This window comes from Procambarus clarkii, unplaced genomic scaffold (assembly GCF_040958095.1).
Source record: "Procambarus clarkii isolate CNS0578487 unplaced genomic scaffold, FALCON_Pclarkii_2.0 HiC_scaffold_649, whole genome shotgun sequence".
NCBI lineage: Eukaryota > Metazoa > Arthropoda > Malacostraca > Decapoda > Cambaridae > Procambarus > Procambarus clarkii.
The window spans coordinates 85,578-97,500 of NW_027189682.1; the positions used below are offsets into that span (position 1 = coordinate 85,578).

The 11,923-nt window shown below is 38.5% G+C and overlaps 1 long non-coding RNA gene across 1 annotated transcript in view; it reads left to right on the forward strand.

Moving 5' to 3' along the window:
• The first annotated feature begins 11,366 nt into the window (after window positions 1–11,366).
• LOC138361711 (uncharacterized) overlaps window positions 11,367–11,923 on the forward strand; it is a 1,634-nt gene continuing 1,077 nt past the window's right edge. The window contains exon 1 of the long non-coding RNA XR_011227127.1: window positions 11,367–11,522. This is a non-coding gene — a long non-coding RNA (uncharacterized lncRNA). The remainder of the gene's footprint in view (window positions 11,523–11,923) is intronic.

The window sequence follows — 11,923 nt, forward strand, 5'->3', positions numbered from 1 at the left end:
ATGTATTCGCAGTTTTAAATTACGAATTTTTATACCCAACATATGCCAAGTCCTGAAAGCGGCAGTAAGTCAAATTTTGCACAAACTCCCCTGCAGTTTTCGTAATATCCCAAATATACCAATTTCGAGGCCTGAGCCATATTTTGGAGCCAAATTCTGGCTCTTTGCACGTATTCGCAGTTTGATATTACGACATTTTATACCCAACATATTCCAAGTCCTGAAAGCGGCAATGAGTCACATTTTGCACAAACTCCCCTGCAGTTTTCGAAAAATCCCAAATTTCCCAATTTCAAGGCCTGAGCCATATTTTGGAGCCAAATTTTGGCTCTCTGCACGTATTCGCAGTTTGATATTACGACTTATTATACCTAACTTATGCAAAGTACTGGACACAGCAGTGAGTCACATTTTGCACAAACTCCCCTTCAGTTTTCAAAATATCCCAAACATCCCAATTTCGAGGCCTGAGCCATATTTTGGACAAAATTCTGGCTCTCTGCACGTATTCGCAGTTTGAAATTACGACTTTTTTATACCCAACATATGTCAAATACTAAAAGCGGCGTTTGGTCATATTTGTCCCAAACTCCCCTGCAGTTTTCAAAATATCCCAAACTACCAAATTTCGAGGCCTGAGTCATATTGTGGAGCCAAATTCTGGCTCTCTGCATGTATTCGCAGTTTGAAATTACGACTTTTTATACCTAACATATGCCAAGTCCTGAAAGCGGCAGTGATTCACATTTTGCACAAACTCCCCTGCACTTTTCAAAATATCCCAAACATCCCAATTTTGAGGCCTGAGCCATATTTTGGAGCCAAATTCAGGCTCTCTGTACGTATTCGCAGTATGAAATTACGACTTTTTATACCCAACATATGCCAAGTCCTGAAAGCGGCAGTGAGTCACATTTTGCACAAATTCCCCTGCACTTTTCAAAATATTCCAAACATCCCAATTTTGAGGCCTGAGCCATATTTTGGAGCCAAATTCAGGCTCTCTGTACATATTCGCAGTTTGAAATTACGACTTTTTATACCCAACATATGCCAAGTACTGAAAGCGGCGTTTGGTCACATTTGTCCCAAACCTCCCTGCAGTTTTCAAAATATCCCAAATATCCCAATTTCGAGGCCTGGGCCATATTTTGGAGCCAAATTCTGGCTGTTTGCACGTATTCGCAGTTTGATATTAATACTTTTTATACCCAACATATGCCAAGTACTGGACGCGGCAGTGAGTCAAATTTTGCACAAACTCCCCTGCAGTTTTCAAAATATTCCAAACATCCCAATTTCGAGGCCTGAGCAATATTTTGGAGCCAAATTCTGGCTCTCTGCACGTATTCGCTGTTTTAAAATACGACTTTTTATACCCAACATAGGACAAGTCCTATAAGCGGCAATTAGTAACATTTTGCACAAACTCCCCTGCAGTTTTCAAAATATCCCAAACATCCCAATTTCGAGGCCTGAGCCATATTTTAGAGCCAAATTCTGGCTCCCTGCACGTATTCGCAGTTTGAAATTGCGACTTTTTTATACCCAACATATGCAAAGTACTGAAAGCGGCGTTTGGTCACATTTGTCCCAAACCTCCCTGTAGTTTTCAAAATATCCCAAACATCCCAATTTCGAGGCCTGAGCCAAATTTTGGCGACAAATTCTGGCTCTCTGCACGTATTCGCAGTTTGATAATACGACTTTTTATACCCAACATATGCCAAGTACTGGACGAGGCAGTGAGTCACATTATGCACAAACTCCCCTGCAGTTTTCAAAATATCCCAAATATCCCAATTTCGAGGCCTGAGCCATATTTTGGAGCCAAATTCAAGCTCTCTGTACGTATTCGCAGTTTGATATTACGACTTTTTATACCCAACATATGCCAAGTACTGAAAGCGGCGTTTGGTCACATTTGTCCCAAACCTCCCTCCAGTTTTCAAAATATCCCAAACATCCCAATTTCGAGGGCTGAGCCATATTTTGGAGCCAAATTCTAGCTCTATGCACGTTTTCGCAGTTTGATATTACGACTTTTTATACCCAACATATGCCAAGTACTGAAAGCGGCGTTTGGTCACATTTGCCCCAAACCTCCCTCCAGTTTTCAAAATATCCCAAACATCCCAATTTCGAGGCCTGAGCCATATTTTGGAGCCAAATTTTGGCTCTATGCACGTATTCTCAGTTTTATATTACGACTTTTTATACCCAATATATGCCAAGTCCTGAAAGCGGCAGTGAGTCACATTTTGCACAAACTCCCATGCAGTTTTCAAAGTATCCCAAATATTCCAATTTCGAGGTCTGAGCCATATTTTGGAGCCAAATTATGGCTCTCTGCATGTATTCGCAGTTTGAAATTGCGACTTTTTTATACCCAATATATGCAAACTACTGAAAGTGGTGTTTGGTCACATTTGTCCCAAACCTCCCTGCAGTTTTCAAAATATCCCTAATATCCCAATTTCGAGGCCTCAGTCATATTTTGGAGCCAAATTCTGGCTCTCTGCACGCATTCGCAGTTTGATATTACGACTTATTATACCTAACATATGCAAAGTACTGGACACAGCAGTGAGTCACATTTTGCACAAACTCCCCTGCAGTTTTCAAAATATCCCAAACATCCCAATTTCGAGGCCTGAGCCATATTTTGGACAAAATTCTGGCTCTCTGCACGTATTCGCAGTTTGAAATTACGACTTTTTTATTCCCAACATATGTCAAGTACTGAAAGTGGCGTTTGGCCATATTTGTCCCAAACTCCCCTGCAGTTTTCAAAATATCCCAAACTACCAAATTTCGAGGCCTGAGTCATATTTTGGAGCCAAATTCTGGCTCTCTGCATGTATTCGCAGTTTGAAATTACGACTTTTTATACCTAACATATCCCAGCAAACACAAATCATCTACACAACGTTCGCCTTTCTCTTCCCATAGGTGTGGGAATGATTTGCATTGAGAATGGTGCAGGAGAGCCTTTGAGAAACTTTTACTCAAAAAATCCAAACACAAAGGTTTAATTATAAATTGTTTTTCTACAATTATTTTCTTCCAAATGTAAAACAAATAGTTTTTACATGTTTAAATATATAAGTTATGGTGTTTTTTTGTAAACTTCATTAATAAATTGTGAATGATATATATTGGCTGAGTGAAACCTTTAAAATCCAATTAGTTATAATTTGAACAGAAAAAAGTATTTTTCCAAATTTTCTAAAAATTGCTCTTTTTAACACAATTTGACTCCTTATACATTCCACTAAACACTATATCATGTTTAAATATATAATTTATGTATTATTCTCTAAAATAATTTATATAAATTATATAAGTTGCTGGAAAGTGGTGTTAAAGATTCTGAAAACATTTTGTTGTGTTAATATGTTCTTATTAACTATGTCTCAAGTTCACAGTTTATCAAACAAGAATATTAACATTCGTCAACTCTTAAAATCTTATATGTTATCTTGCTGGTGCAAAAAAGGGTGAATCTTTAGGAACAGCTATAGTATCTATATATCACAAATGGTGTTTTCCCTAACTCAAACAATGTAGGGTTTATTATTCTACACATATTTCTAATGACTCTTAGATGTTTACATTCTCTGAAGTATAATTGTGAAGGCTGTGTCCATCACTCTCAACACAGATTCTTAAACTCGTCTCTGCAGGTTCAACTATATAATTAGTTTCCATTTTGAATCTCCATGGACATTTGTATCCAAAATGAAACCAATGTGGTTTCCTTCAGCGACTTCAGCCAGCACATTTGCTCATTCATTTCCACAGATTCCAACAAGGTAGGGGATTTACAGAAATTTGTATATTCATATTGTTATATATTAAAAATATGAATGCAGTTCAATATGATAAGACAAATACATGAGTTTATGATAAATTCGTTTTCTGTGATATACCATTGATATGCTCTTTTTTTCTTTAAACGGCAGACTAAACTAAAGTGCTCACATCAACAGATTTGATGTATAAATGGTCAACGCTCAACAGAGTTAGTATAAATGTATTAGTATAAATCTTACTTGTCTCATTGTTAATTCACATTCAATGTCAACTTGTGGTTGCATTGTACAAGGCCAACACAGATGATCGAAGGAAACTAACTCTGCTCTAGTTCCATGAAGTTGCTATTTGGTCTTTACTCAATGCATTGTACATGCATTGTACAAGGCCAACACAGATGATCGAAGGAAACTAACTCTGCTCTAGTTCCATGAAGTTGCTATTTGGTCTTTATTGAAATTTGACAAGGCAGAGTGGCCTGCAACAACTACACCATCTCCACATCTAGTTCATGCTCCAGACATAAATCATGACACTGGTCCTGTGTATCCTCCTGCTGACCCGTCAACACCTGGCCCGTCGGGTGTGAGGCGCCCTCTCTTCACGTCTACACCTAGTGCTGAAGCTGAATCTGATGAAGATAATTCATATTCCACATTAGTGTTTGAAAACAATAGTGAGAGCGACGATTCAGACAGTAGTTTATTGCCAACCCAGAGACAACAGCGACGTGTTGTTATAGCAGAGACTCGCCTGAACTATAAATTGAAACATGAGCTGGTAAAAATCCCCAAACGTCGCAGGTGTGAAGTGTGTTCAAAGTCGGGTATCAGGAAGGAAACTGGTATAGCGTGCAAGACATGCGATGTTCCACTTTGCGTCATACCTTGTAATTACACCACTTATCACAGGAAAAGGGTGTATTGGGTGGACAAGAAATAACCACCTACATCAGCTTCACTCCACCTAGGAACATCTGTTGAGCAACTTCAGGAATCAGTACCTGAAGGAGGTGGAGTGGAGATAAAATGCTCAACTTATTTTACTACAATCGTCTTTGCTTTGGTAAGTACACATAATTGTCTTAGATTGTTTCAGTATTGTAGTCTATTTTCTTAGGAATATTTTGATACCTAAATGAGAACTGTAGCACGAAAACTAAAGTAAGTATACATGAAACAAGAGAAACTTTTTTTGTGGGTGTTGCGGGTGTGAGTTGGAGTGTCAAGAGCGGGTTCCGGTTGTGTGTTTTCCGTCATCTCTACAGCTGTGAATTCCAAGGAATTGTATTTGATATGCATATGTCTGTGTAGGGAATTTTATTCCGAACACTATACAAAAAAAAACGGTGTGAAACAAGTATAAACTTGAAAAACATGAGCAAATTAAAAACTTTTGACGCTCACGGGTACAAACACGCGTAAGATTTTATTCGCCGCAAATTTATTTGACGCTGTGTTGGCCAACTCTACCCATGTTCTTATAGAACTTTCTATTGCGAACACATTGCTATAAAAATGAAATACGTAGCTTCAGAAATAATGTCAGGAGAGTTAAATAAGTATAAACATTCAAAGCACTGCATCCCAACAGTGTCGTCCCTGCTGAAATCACGGCTAACGCTTCGCCCAGTTCCCACACTCGTGCGGGTCACCCGATACCATAATTAGACATTGATAGGCATATGTCTGGGTGGGGAATTTTATTGCGAGTTCAGTGATATCAAAATGAGCGCTGTAGGATGACTGTGAGGCTGGCAACAAACGAAAGAGTATGAACATTTACTTCCTGTTTGGGTGTCACGGCGAGTCATCTTCGTGTTTATTTACTTCGTGGTGGGATACCAAATGCTTCGGTGACATTTTATGCATATGATCTTGTAGAGAATTTTATTGCCAACGCATTGATACCAAAATGAAAAACGTAGCTTGAGAATTGAGGTTAGGAGCGTTTGGGAGAAAAAAAATGACTAATACGTTCGGCGAATGACTTTGACTTCAACTTCACTTTGACTTCGTTCATGTCATCGTATTTTCCGTAATATATAAAGGTTATGGCAATGCAATTATATTATTGTGTGCAAATAAGTTTGAAATTTCATGTACCCTAAAAATATTAAAATAAAGAATAAGAATAATTAAATAATTGTTGTAGTAAATTGTCACACGTTCATCATACGCAAACGAACACACAGTTTGGAGCGTCAGTACAAGACCGCCGCCATTTTAAAACACGGCTTCGAATGTAAGTAATGTTTTTCTCGTACTAACACTGTGTTATACAATAGATTTGGTCTTGAATTCACAAATTTAGTTGTTACATCTGACAGAGTATGTTAGACGGTGTAATGCTGGTCCATGTTAACGGATTTGTGGGCTTGGTTGGTTTAAATGTGGAGGCGAGGCCTGGCAGTGCTGGTGTATGTGGAGGCGAGGCGAGGCCTGGCAGTGCTGGTGTATGTGGAGGCGAGGCCTGGCTGTGCTGGTGAGTATGTGGAGGCGACGCCTGGCAGTGCTGGTGTATGTGGAGGCGAGGCCTGGCAGTGCTGGTGTATGTGGAGGCGAGGCCTGGCTGTGCTAGTGTGTATGTGGAGGCGAGGCCTGGCTGTGCTAGTGTGTATGTGGAGGCGAGGCCTGGCTGTGCTAGTGTGTATGTGGAGGCGAGGCCTGGCTGTGCTAGTATGTATGTGGAGGCGAGGCCTGGCTGTGCTGGTGTATGTGGAGGCGAGGCCTGGCTGTGCTAGTGTGTATGTGGAGGCGAGGCCTGGCTGTGCTAGTGTGTATGTGGAGGCGAGGCCTGGCTGTGCTGGTGTATGTGGAGGCGAGGCCTAGCTGTGCTAGTGTGTATGTGGAGGCGAGGCCTGGCTGTGCTAGTGTGTATGTGGAGGCGAGGCCTGGCTGTGCTAGTGTGTATGTGGAGGCGAGGCCTGGCTGTGCTAGTGTGTATGTGAAGGCGAGGCCTGGCTGTGCTAGTGTGTATGTGGAGGCGAGGCCTGGCTGTGCTAGTGTGTATGTGGAGGCGAGGCCTGGCAGTGCTGGTGTATGTGGAGGCGAGGCCTGGCTGTGCTAGTGTGTATGTGGAGGCGAGGCCTGGCTGTGCTAGTGTGTATGTGGAGGCGAGGCCTGGCAGTGCTGGTGTATGTGGAGGCGAGGCCTGGCAGTGCTGGTGTATGTGGAGGCGAGGCCTGGCAGTGCTGTTGTATGTGGAGGCGAGGCCTGGCTGTGCTAGTGTGTATGTGGAGGCGAGGCATGTACAACACTCCCCAATAGGAAGAAAACCCACTGGGTTCTAGGCTAAGTTAGGCTTATCTGTAATAATTGAATTAAGCCTAGCAAAGCCTAGAACCTAGTTCAGTAATTTAAAAAATGTTGTAACTTGAAAAATGCCATTCAATACATTACACAATTTAAATATTTTCAGGCAATCAACACAACCCTCTCATGTTGGCTAACCCTCTCTCATGTTGGTCAATAATTTAATTATTTTTTTATGGAGTAATCTTTGCTGTTGAAATGTAGTCTTTTTGAGACTACATTTCAAATGTAGTGTGTGTGGAGGCGTGTATGTTAGGTATTACCTAATATACACGGTCTAATATATCTATCTGTGTGAAATAGATTAAATCCATTTATTTGATATTCAGCTAATAGTTCTGTATTTTCTACATTCATCCATGTTTTGGTAAGTGCAATAATATGTATTGTTTCATTGCAGATTAGAGATTCAAGATAGTTCTAGATTTCCGAAGTACTGAAACGCGCGCCATACAGGCTTGGTGGATCTAGGTGCAAGGTAAAATTATTTACATTTACTTGTTTTGTATTTATGTTTTGTATTTATATGCATATATGCATTTATATGCATTATTCTATAGAATAATAGATCTCGTAATAATTTTGCAAAAATAGTGGCATTTACTATTTTTAAAAGATTATTAAAAAATTTACTGATATGGTGCATTCGGAAGGGCGAAGAGGGAGAACGGCCTGTTGACATAGCTCGGGTGCAGGGGGGGGGGGGGGTTGTGTAAAAGCCTGGTTTGTGCCTCGGAGAGGCTATGGGATCCAGTAAGTTCAGTAGAACTTCGGTTTCAACCCTTTTACCCTGTTGTAGCTCAGTCGATTAAGGCAGTGTCTGGGATGCTCCCGGACGCAGGTTCGAATCCTCGTCACGGCCCTTGTGGATTTGTTCATTTGATGCATCACGTTATTGTGATCTGTGTGTGTAATTCTTCACTTGCTACAGCAACAGGAATGTGTGTGTATGTATTTGTGTTGTTGAATATGACCGAAAGTGTAAGATTAATGATTCTAACACAAATCGTCTGAATATTTGTTTTTCTTCACTGTCGAGAGTAGTTAAAAAAATTTACTCGAGTTTATTTTCACACTTTATTTATGGTCCTTAAGTCCCTCTCCTTAATGCTGCTGCTGTTTCTCGCATCTTTGCATCGCTTGTATGTTTGGGGGTTTGGCCTCTTGCTATATATTCATTCCATTTGTGTGTGTTTGGGTCTCAGGCCCTCTCGCAATTTCTGTTGAACAAACCCCTTTTCCTAGTTCTGCATCTCTCCTTTGGTACAAATTTTGTTGTGCTTTTATCATATATTTCACAAAACTTGACATACATTTCATTTACTTCATGTCCTATCAGCAAGTGTTTGTCAAATTCTTTAAGGAAAGTTTATCATCCTGATTGCAGATCTCTAGCGATATTATGTCAACTTCTTGTGGATTCGCAATCATTATTTAATTTACCTTTAGGTGTTCTTTCACCAGCACAGCAACACTGTACCTCTCCCAACCAGTTTAAGATAAAAACTAAGTACTAACTAATTAACTCAATGTAACCTACCTTACCCCCAAAATGACAACCCATGTCTTCTATTTTAAACAATGCTGTTTTGTTGACCAAATTGTATTTGTTTTTTTCTGCAATGTTTCCCCCCCCCCCCCCACCACTCTACCACCACATTGAGTTTAGTAGCTCTGTGCACGTCAGGTGCTGTTTAATATACAGACCTACTCCTCCATTTGACCTAGTTTCTCTATCACATCTATATCACTTTGTGCTTTAGGCCTGGTGGAGCTTGGTCCACCAGGCTGTTGTTTGGAGTGGCCCGCAGATCCACATACAGTCTGCATATGATATACAGTCTGTTGATCAATTGAACTACAGTAGTTAGTTTTTATCATCCGAATGCACCAATATGTGTTCATTCTTCCCAGATGAAGGAACTAGGTAATATTCATCATCTGAATGCACCATCTGAAGCTTTAACACACTCATGATACACGATAGGTTTAAAAAACTTTTAAAACTTTTAAAACTTTTTGACCTATGTATTTAAAAGCAATTCTAAAGTTAAAAATTTAGTAAGTTTAATTTTAGACAAAATTTAGTAAGTATTGATTTATTTACTATTTATTATTTATTTACCGTTATTAGTATAATAGATCTCGTAATAATTTTGCAAAAATAATGGCATTTACTATTTTAAAAAGCTCGGGTGCAGGGGGGGGGGGGGTTATGTAAAAGCCTGGTTTGTGCCTCGGAGAGGCTATGGGATCCAGTAAGATCGTCCTTCCTTTCCTCCCTAGAATCTGGATGTAGCAGGTGCTCAATTGTCAAAAGTGAAAAATTGGTTTTGTCTTCCGAATGCCCCATTTCTGTAAATTTGCTAATAATCTTTTAAAAATAGTAAATGCCATTATTTTTGCAAAATTATTACGAGATCTATTATACTAATAACGGTTTGATAAAATACAGTAGACTGCCTACTGGTTTTACCTGTAATAAGGTTTGATACAGATGATTATGATTATGGTTTTGGCCTCCACCACCCTCTCACCTAACTTGTTCCAACCATGTCTACCACGCTGCTTGCGAAAGTTAATTTTCTAATATTTCTGTGGCATCTTTGTTTGGTTACCTTTTACAATATCTTCTTTTTATTCTACCATCTAGTTTTGGCATTTTATGCCTCTAACCTGGGAGCCACTTATTGGCAAGTCTATAGCTTTACCAGTTGATGTGATTCTTTAGATATGGGCACCATATCTCCAGGTGTCCTACACAATTAGCTTTAATTAAATTTTCCAAAATTATCACTTACACTTGTAATACAGGGTTCTAGGTTCCCTATAGTGTCCTTTATTGAAATAGAGTTTAACAACAATTTCAATGTCCCTATTTTCTTTTAGATTATATCTCAACATATAATTAATGTCCAACAGGACATGATTACTCTTTCCAATGGGAGGATGGTATTGAATATTTGATCTAGTACTGATGGAATAATTTATATAATAATCACTAGAAATTATTTCGATAAGAATTTGAATTTATGCATGTCTTTGTTTTGGCATGCCTCTATTTCCATATGTTACATTTCTGCATGTCTCCAATTCTGGAAGTGTTCACTTTTGCATGTGCCTGACAAGGATGTTATATGCACCAGCTTTAATTATCACACATTGTATATAATGAATGACTTATTTTTAGAATTTTAATACATATTGCATCTGTCAATACATTATTAACAATAATATAGGTAATATGGTAGTCTAATGTAGAAATTTGACACTCTTTAACAGAATGTACGAGTATAAGCGAAAAAAGCGACTCCAATACAACAACAGATGGATGCAAGTATCAAGAAGGCTAAAACGTATACACAAAATGCATCCAAATACAGCTGTACACACTAGTGAACCCATTAATCTTACTGAGGCAGCATCAAGTTCAGAGATTGAGTCGTCAGACAATGACATTAGTTCTTTTGAAGCCGAGTCAAATCAAGAGTATGGATTAGGCTCTGAAATTGATGATTTACACATGAATCTTACTGATATTCATGATGTATTATCTAATTCTCAAAGTGAGGAGGAGAATGATGACCATGATAATCATCATTCACTTGTTTACCCACAGAATTTATTAATTCAATGGGTAAACAAGAATGGTGTTACACACAATGCTGTTGATGAATTATTTTTTTGCAGTAACAGAAAAAATGGAATACATAATGAAGGAATTATCAAAATTGACATTTTTATCAGGGGATATCCTGAATATTGTCAAAATGACGGAAACCCATTTGTCAAAAACACATGGAGATATACCAATCCTGGAAGACATTCTTCCATCCCCACTTGAAACTGTTGAGCAGGTGGAAAGTCTGTCACATGAGCTAAAAGTTAACAGTGAATATAAAAAGAGTATGGTAAGTGTTGCTTAATTCTTTTAGCCTGAGTATGGTAAGTGTTGCTGAATTTTTTTAGCCTTGTACATATGTCTTTTGATTAGTTTTTTTGCAGATGAAGGAAGGTGGGGTGGCACATAATTGATTGTTCAGTGTTATGTTTAAGGTACAAATAAAACAAAAGCAAAAGTTACTCAAATTCGTTGATTTTTGTAATAGTTAAGAAGGAAAATATTTTAATGCTATTTATTTAATACAGTTGGAAATTAGAAAATCTAATGTTGAGATTGAAAGATATATATTATTCTCTATTACCTTACAGCTTATGCATTATTTTAACAGGTCCAGACGCTGTCTCAAATGGGCGGTGCAAGCTGTGGAGACACAGTGAGACGAATGATGAGGAGGATAGGGACCTATGGGGTCTGGTCTCAGTATTCACTCGTTGGGCGCAAGAGGAAACGTGTCTTCAAAACCTTGGATATTTGTAATGTAATAATAAGTACGTAAATTTGACATTTTTTTGGATTATATATGTCTGCATGTATTATGTATTATACTTGCATGCTTGTTAATGACTTGTATTCTAGTCTTGTGGGTATCTCCTTTCTCCTACGGGCCAAATGCTTTGTTCTTACCTAGCATTTTGCTTTGTTTGGGTATGAATGTTTGTGTACCTTCATTGTATATTTTGCAAAATTTGCCATATATCTCATTACTCCTCTGCCTAGCAACAAGTCTGTCTAATTATACTCAATAACTATTTTTCAAAGTTCCCCATAGTGTCCTTTATTGAAATAGAGTTCATGAACCGTTTCAATATCCTTATTTTCTTCTAGATTATATCTTAAAGTATATTTAAATGTTATTGTTATTAAATGTTATTGTGACATTGCATTGCAA